Genomic DNA, 7,902 nt, shown 5'->3' with positions numbered 1-7,902 from the left:
TTTAAACTCGTACCCTAGATAGGCTAGATTCGAATACTGAGAGCTTTCCTATTGACGGTTTTGTTACGAAGCGTTTACCCTTTTCTGGCACGTGACCTCAGAAAAATCGGGCTCCATCGGTTGCGGTAAGGCGCAAACCATGGAGCGAATTTTTTCTGGGTTCCAGCGGGAAGTGGGTAAACGCTATCGGCAACGCGCGAGAGAGTGATTTCGAATCTAGGGTACGAGTTTAAATTATCTTTGCTACTTGCTAGCATTTAGGTTGAGAGGCAATGACCACGTCGTAGTCCCAGACTCGTAAAAAGTGACTATTTTGACGAGGGTCCGCTGAACGCAGACCCTTTTATAGTTTGGTTTAGTTATCAACTCCACTATTTTTAAATTAAATTGGGTCGGGTCTATAGAGACTGTATTAGTGTATATGGGAAGATAACATGGAGTGCCAACTCCCTATGGGTCGTGCAGCCCGAATCGGCCTCATTACAATGTGATCCATTTGTGATAGAAGTGATTTTTTAATTTAACATTGTTCAATAAAGATGTTTCTACATATTGCTTAAGCATAATTATAGTTCTTTATTTAACCCTCCAAAATTTTGAAATACCCATAATAACTAACCTACTAAGCCTATGCCCTAGCACATATTGTTAAGAATAGATAATTTGACCATAAATTATGAAAGCCTGATTTTGAAGGTTAAAAATGGTAAGTGGCCAGTGGCCAGATTTTAAATTAAACTACCTAGGCTCTACTGGCCACAGGTCCAGTTTAAATAAAATCCTTATTTCTCAGTCTGCGAGTATAAATCGACCATATTCCTATTTACGCCAAGCGGTGAAAAGGGGGAAGCTCATCGGGGGACAATGCAGTTTTTGTGCGGGCCTAATAGGTTCAGAGGGCTCTGATCGTAGATTTTTAAAATGGCGGCGTAGTTACACTCGACGTTTGTTTTGACAGTTTTTTCGACTGTTTCCATTACAAATTTTTGTCGTACGATAAAGATAAGTTATTTATTTTATTCTTTTATACTTGCACTTTACTTGGAATAAGATTCTAGGGTATTTTCCTTAAGCCTAGGCAAATATTGCATGAACTATAGGGTTATTTAAGCTTGGATTTATAATAGGACTACAAAACCATTTTTGTCTTATTAAAAATTGCAAACTTAGATTTTTTTTAAACTTAACTGTTTTTGGCTTAAGATCTTTTAATATTTAAGTCTAAGGTATTTTGCAATATTGCAGAATGGTTAAAGTATGCTGTGTGGTAGGATGTCTTCATCATTATTTCTTTCAGTTTCCAACTGATGAAGATGTTAGAATGAAATGGGCAGAAGCGTGATAATGTAGCCATATAGTACGGGTAAAAGAGGCCCAAAAAGAGCTCTCCAGCGGCAAAATTCGTCCCAACTTGCAATGTGGCCTAAAAATTCTATTTTGATGTCTACTTTGAGGATCCAATGAGTCCGCAGCGATGCGGGGTGGACAACACAGTTTTTGGGGGGCAGGAGGGGGCAGTTACCCCTTAAATTTGCTTTCACCGAATTGAGCCGTGTTTGGTGTTGTTCCCGATGGTACATTTCACCCTGAGTCGAATGCGACCAACCGCATGCCCGTAAGAGGAACCGTTTCCGAGTTAAGGCCGAATTTGTACTGAATCGCGTGGTTTTTTCTCGAATATGAAAAAAAATCCCCAAATGTTAAATTTAGCGATCCGGTCAAGTTGGGTTTCGTTTCTGTAGTATGTTTTTACGTTGAGTCGAATGAGACACGCCGCGGATCGCTGGGACTAATAGTTTCGGAGGTGTGACCAAAAGTACACTAAACAAAGGTTGTTTTTCGGAATCTCACTAAATGTTGAAAAGGTATATCAACCATTTGGCCAGGACCAACCATACTTTCGGATCGTACGTATTATGTTGTGCCGAATCGAATGAGACCAACCGCAATTCCGTAGGACAAATAGTTTCCGAGCTATAACGAAATATGTGCGAACCATAAATGGTGTTTTTTTTCAAAAAGTTCGAAAATATTCATTTAAACCACCACCCGTGTCTACAAATTTCTCACCGGCGACCACTATAGGTGGTTTTTTTCGCTTGTCCGGGGACAAAAAGTGTAAACTTTTTACCCTAAAACGTTTTATTCGCCTGTTCTCGGGGTAAGATTTACCCTGTCCCGAATTTTGTTCGCTTGTTCCGGAGTATTAGGGTTACACTTTTTACTCCTCCTCAAAAGGAGGTGTAGAGGGAGTAATCTAGTTTTGTCGTCTGCTTAAATTTCGTTTCACGAAAATATGATGGGAAACTTTTTATTAATAACCTTTAACCTTTAAAAACTCTCTTTCTACTCCAACTCGTTTTTTTCGTCAAGACAGAATTGTAGTAAAATGACGTCATATGGCTACACTTTTTAACCTGCTCAAAAAACCCAGAACAGGCGAAAAAAACCACCTAATGTATTCATCTTACATGCTACTAAGTGCTGAATCGAATGAGACCAACCACAGCGCCGTGGAATGAATAGATAACGAGTGATGACGGAATTTACATTAGATAGTTGACATTAAATCCTCAAACAGGTTCTGAAAATGTTTTTTTTTCTTTTTTTTTAAGTTAAATTTTAACATCATTGTTGTGTGTTTGCTACAAGAAATGATGAAGATATGTTTAAAAACAGGTACAATTGAACACATTTTTACTTAGTTAAAATTTGCATCAGACAATACAACTAAATAGAATGAATGAAATATAATAATAATATATCTGAAATTTCTATGGCATTTTTTGGGGCAATAAAAGTAGAAACGTTTAAAACGAAGATGGCGCGACTAAAGAATATCAATATGACGTCTTGCAACGTCACACATGCTTTTGGTAGTAAACATTAATCGAATACAATGATGTTTAAAAATAAATTATAAATAAATTAAAAAAAAGATAAAAACATTTTCAGAACCTGTTTGAGGATTAAATGTCAATTATCTAATGTAAATTCCGTCATCACTCGTTATCTATTCATTCCACGGCACTGCGGTTGGTGTCATTCGATTCAGCACTTAGTAGCATGTAAGATGAATACATTGTGGTCGCCGGAGATAAATTTGTAGACACGGGTGGTGGTTTAAATGAATATTTTCGAACGTTTTGAAAAAAACACCATTTATGGTTCGCACATATTTCGTTATAGCTCGTAAACTATTCATCCTACGGAATTTCGGTTGGTCTCATTCGATTCGGCACACAATAATACGTACGACACAAATGTATGGTTAGTCGTGGCCAAATGGTTGATATACCTTTTCAACATTTAGTTAAATTCCGAAAAAAAACCTTTGTTTAGTGTACTTTTGGTCATACCTCCGAAACTATTAGTCCCAGCGATCCGCGGCGTGTCTCATTCGACTCAACGTTAAAACATACTACAGAAACGATACCCAACTTGACCGGATTGCTAAATTTAACATTTGGGGATTTTTTTTTCCTATTAGAGAAAAAACCACGCGATTCAGTACAAATTCAGCCATAACTCGGAAACGGTTCCTCTTACGGGCATGCGGTTGGTCGCATTCTACTCAGGGTGAAATGTACCATCGGAAACAACACCAAACACGGCTCAATTCGGTGAAAGCAAATTTAGGGGGTAACTGCCCCCTCCTGCCCCCCCAAAAACTGTGTTGTCCACCCCGCATCGCTGCGGACTCATTGGATCCTCAAAGTAGACATCAAAATAGAATTTTTAGGCCACATTGCAAGTTGGGACGAATTTTGCCGCTGGAGAGCTCTTTTTGGGCCTCTTTTACCCGTACTAATACAACAACTGGTGTTTTGCACAATACATATTTTATTAAAAAGCTAATGTGGTAGAGAGATATTTAAAAAAATTTGAGAAATCAGAATTTAAGTTTAGATTGTTTTTCTTTTTTGAAATATTGTGATACTATGTACAAAATGAAGCAAAATAAAATATTTAGTTTTCCAAATGTATATTTACTTTAATAATAACTTTACAGAGGTGCACTATTACAATGAAAAATTCCTCCATAGGAGTTAATTATCTTGTTGGACCACGTTTAACATTCGCTATCTCATCAAGCACTTCTTTAGTTTTACCCTCCTGGCCAATGTATGATACGGAGGCTGCCTCGGGCAACAAAAATTGGTAGAAAGCACCAAATTGTTCATAGGATGGAAATCCAGTATAAAATGTAATTGGTTTATCGCTGCATAGAAATTTATTTTAAGTCAATTTCCCCTTTTTGCCTCAGTTTGAAAAACAAATTGGTACTTTAAAGGGATCCCTCACTCACAAGTCACAACAGGGGAAGGCATAGGGGTCACACAAAAACTGGTTTTCAAGCACACTGCAAGTCTGGATTTTATGTTACCCCTATGCTTCCCCCTGTTGTGAGTGATGGATCCCTTTAAATTGCTAGTGATATAGTACTATAGTCAGATCCAATACTACTTAATGGCATATTGGGAATCAATAATTGGTTCTCCAGCTTGTGGGATGAGATTTTCCAAGTCCTTGATAGAAAATGTTTCCTGATCATAACTACTGCCTGTTTGTAAAATATACTTATCGGTCATGCTAGTATACACATAAGAATGTTCAATCTTTCAAAGCTTTGCTGTAGTGTTCGGCTGCCAGAGAATAAGCGTGGTCTGAATGTTGCTCAGTTTCAGTATTTTCAGTTGACCAGGGAAATATCGGTAGCGTAGCATAGTGTTTCAGAATGGGTATCTTTCCAACACCAAATGATCTCAAACACGAGTTTTCTTCAAAATGTATCAAACAAACTATTTCGTAGTTCTTTGTATCATAAGACTGTTTTTAAACAGCTTTTGCCCATTTCATCCTAACATCATCATCACTTAGAAACTGAAATAAATTTAATAATTTTGTTACATAGCATACTTTAACTTTTCTGCAAAATATCTTAAGATTTAAATATTGCAAAGATCTTAAGCCCAAAACAGCTTAGTTTAAAAAAAAACTTAATGTGCGATTTTGAATAAAACGAAAAGGGTTTTATAGTGGCTTTAATAATTCTATTTCATGCAATATATGCCAAGGCTTAGGAGAAATATCTCGGGGGAAAAACGATAGAAATCAAATTTTACTCTAGAATTTCATCCAAGTAAAGTGCAAGTATAAAAGAATAAAATAAATAACTTATCTTAATCGTACGACAAACATTCGTAATGGAAGCAGTCGAAACAAGTTGGCAAGCCAAAATATACCTCTCCTCGGAAGAATTGTCCCTAGTGGTATTAATTTATCGAGATAACCCTTAAAGATATATCTCCGCAATTTAGAGTTATTTGTTAAAAATGTTATCCCAGTTCTATCCCGCCCGGTATAAAATTTTAATTATAATTAAAATAATTGAGACGAAACGACCAATTTTAATTTATTCGGAATATCATAAGTTAAGTAGTTACAACAGTGAGTTAGACGTACTATAACAATGCACAATTGAATTAAACCCGTTTTACCGTACAAGTTAATTTATTCGGAATATCATAAGTTAAGTAGTTACAACAGTGAGTTAGACGTACTATAACAATGCACAATTGAATTAAACCCGTTTTACCGTACAAGTTTATCAGTTGAATATAATACGAAGCAAATTTTAATGAAAGAAATATCTACAGAGGGTATTGTAACGACCGTTCGCTTTTTGGTTTATAATTTTAACGGAATAGGGCCGATTTTAATTAAACGATAGTTTATCGAAATTTTGTTAAAAGAATATTCCCTAAGGCCGCGCGATAAGTTTACGATAATAATTTCCCGTCGCCGTTATATCGAAAATTTATTTGATTCGGGATTGCCAGAACTGTAATGTTGTGGGCGAGTGATTAGAAAATAAAATGGCAACCAGAATTATGCAAAATTATAAATGTCTATTTTTATTCAGAACAGTCTATGGAACGTTCAAGATTTAACTTTCATCAATAACCCAACAATATATATCCCTTCTACGTAATTTTACAGAACTGGTACTCAAGTGTCTAAGACTAGATTTGTCTTAGTTCATCGTGATTGAAAAATAAACCAAAACACACTTACACTTAAGTAAATATCATAAATTATACTGAGTAATTTTAACTAAATTCAAACTACCTAACTATAAACTCTGTCTTAATTAACAGCTGAGAGCTGTTCGCTACTAATTACTTCCAATCTACTTAATTACCCTCACAGGTTGAATTGATAATTTCAAGGGTATAATTAGGTTATTCCAATTCAAAAAATAATAACAATCAATTTTATCTTACAGCTGACTTGAGTTAGCCACAATTACTTTAACACTTTCAGTCTTAAACACGCACTGTTCTTACACTGAAGTCCATTCACTCACGTTCCAAACGCGAAACACAATTTATCTCTTTTCTTGACCGAAGACCAAACAAACTAATTAAAACCGCAAAGTTACCTCATAACTTTTGACCGACACCAGGACCCCGCCCTGAAGTAGTTCGTCTGACAGCCAAGAACTAAGAAAGACTAAATCTTCTATATTGACGGCAACGGCCTTATATAATGTTATTTTGTGTTTTTTTTACCCGTCGAGATTTGACTAAAGTTCGAAAAATTGAAGAGATTATATTTTTTACCCGGTTTGATTGATAGTTCTCCACACGGTGGCGCTATATTATTACTTTGATATAGTTTCCGCGGTAGTTTGGAATAATCATCCTTTTTCTAAGCGATATTAAAATTTAACAATGAACAACTTTTTGTGTTTTAACGAAATTTTGTTAAGAATTTAACAAAAATTTAAAACAAAACAAAAAACCGTACCAAAGAATAAACAAACAAATGTCAATAAACAATATATACAGATATTGTATTAATCCATTTAGTAAAAAAACCCGCCTTATCATAATTGTTCCTTTACTTTAATATTTTCCCTAAGGAAGTCAATGGCTCGGCGGTGAACTATCCGCATTGTTTCAATGCGACCCGAGTTCAATTCCTGATCACGATCAAATTTTACATTAAAATACTAAAATATTTAATTAAATATAAGATTAATATAATCTATAAATATTTAATTAAATATAAGATTAATATAATTTATAAATATTTAATTAAATATAAGATTAATATAATTTATAAATATTTAATTAAATATAAAATTAATATAATTTATAAATATTTAATTAAATATAAGATTAATTTAATTTATAAATATTTAAAATGATGTCGAATAAATTATAGTACCTAACGTTATAACTTTGTAAAGGACATTCGCCAAAGCTGTTTTTTAAAAAAACACCGTAAATTAACAAGCGTTGGTGGCTGAGTGGTTAGAGTACATCTCTTGCACGAGGCAGACCCGGGTTCGATTCCCGGCCGGCGCCAAAAATCGCCAATTGATACTAAGACGAATATCGTGTACAACTGGTGGAAACCCTGCCATTGGACGTTGAGAAGTTGCGTAACACTCAGCACTCGGTCCTTCCTAAAGTCATTAAGAAGAATTTGGAGAGAAAACGCCCATACAAACACAACAGACCCAACATCTACAACCTTCGTAACACAACCAACTCCACACCCACAACATTCACAACACGAACTCAACATTCACAACAAACTTAACACCCACAACCATCACAACTCAAACCCAACCGCAAAGCAATCCGTTACCGCTAACGGTCACACGTTGGTTTTGCCAACCCTTCGAGAAACTGCAAACGCAGTGAGCCAAGAAACTGCGTACGCAATGATTACCCTTTGCCCCGAAAATGCGAACGCGTTCGCAGGCCCGACCCACAGACAGACAGACTGACATGGTGGGTGTATAACCCCTCCTAGGGTACAAAGTCCCCTCGGAGAGGTAAAAACAAGATCTTGATCACCAATAAACAAAAACACAGAAAAGATTGG

This window comes from Leiobunum rupestre, chromosome 5, assembly GCF_980474605.1.
Source record: "Leiobunum rupestre chromosome 5, qqLeiRupe1.1.hap1, whole genome shotgun sequence".
NCBI classification, from domain to species: Eukaryota; Metazoa; Arthropoda; class Arachnida; order Opiliones; family Sclerosomatidae; genus Leiobunum; species Leiobunum rupestre.
The sequence above is the reverse complement of the archived record's forward strand: the minus strand, read 5'-3'. Positions refer to the sequence as shown.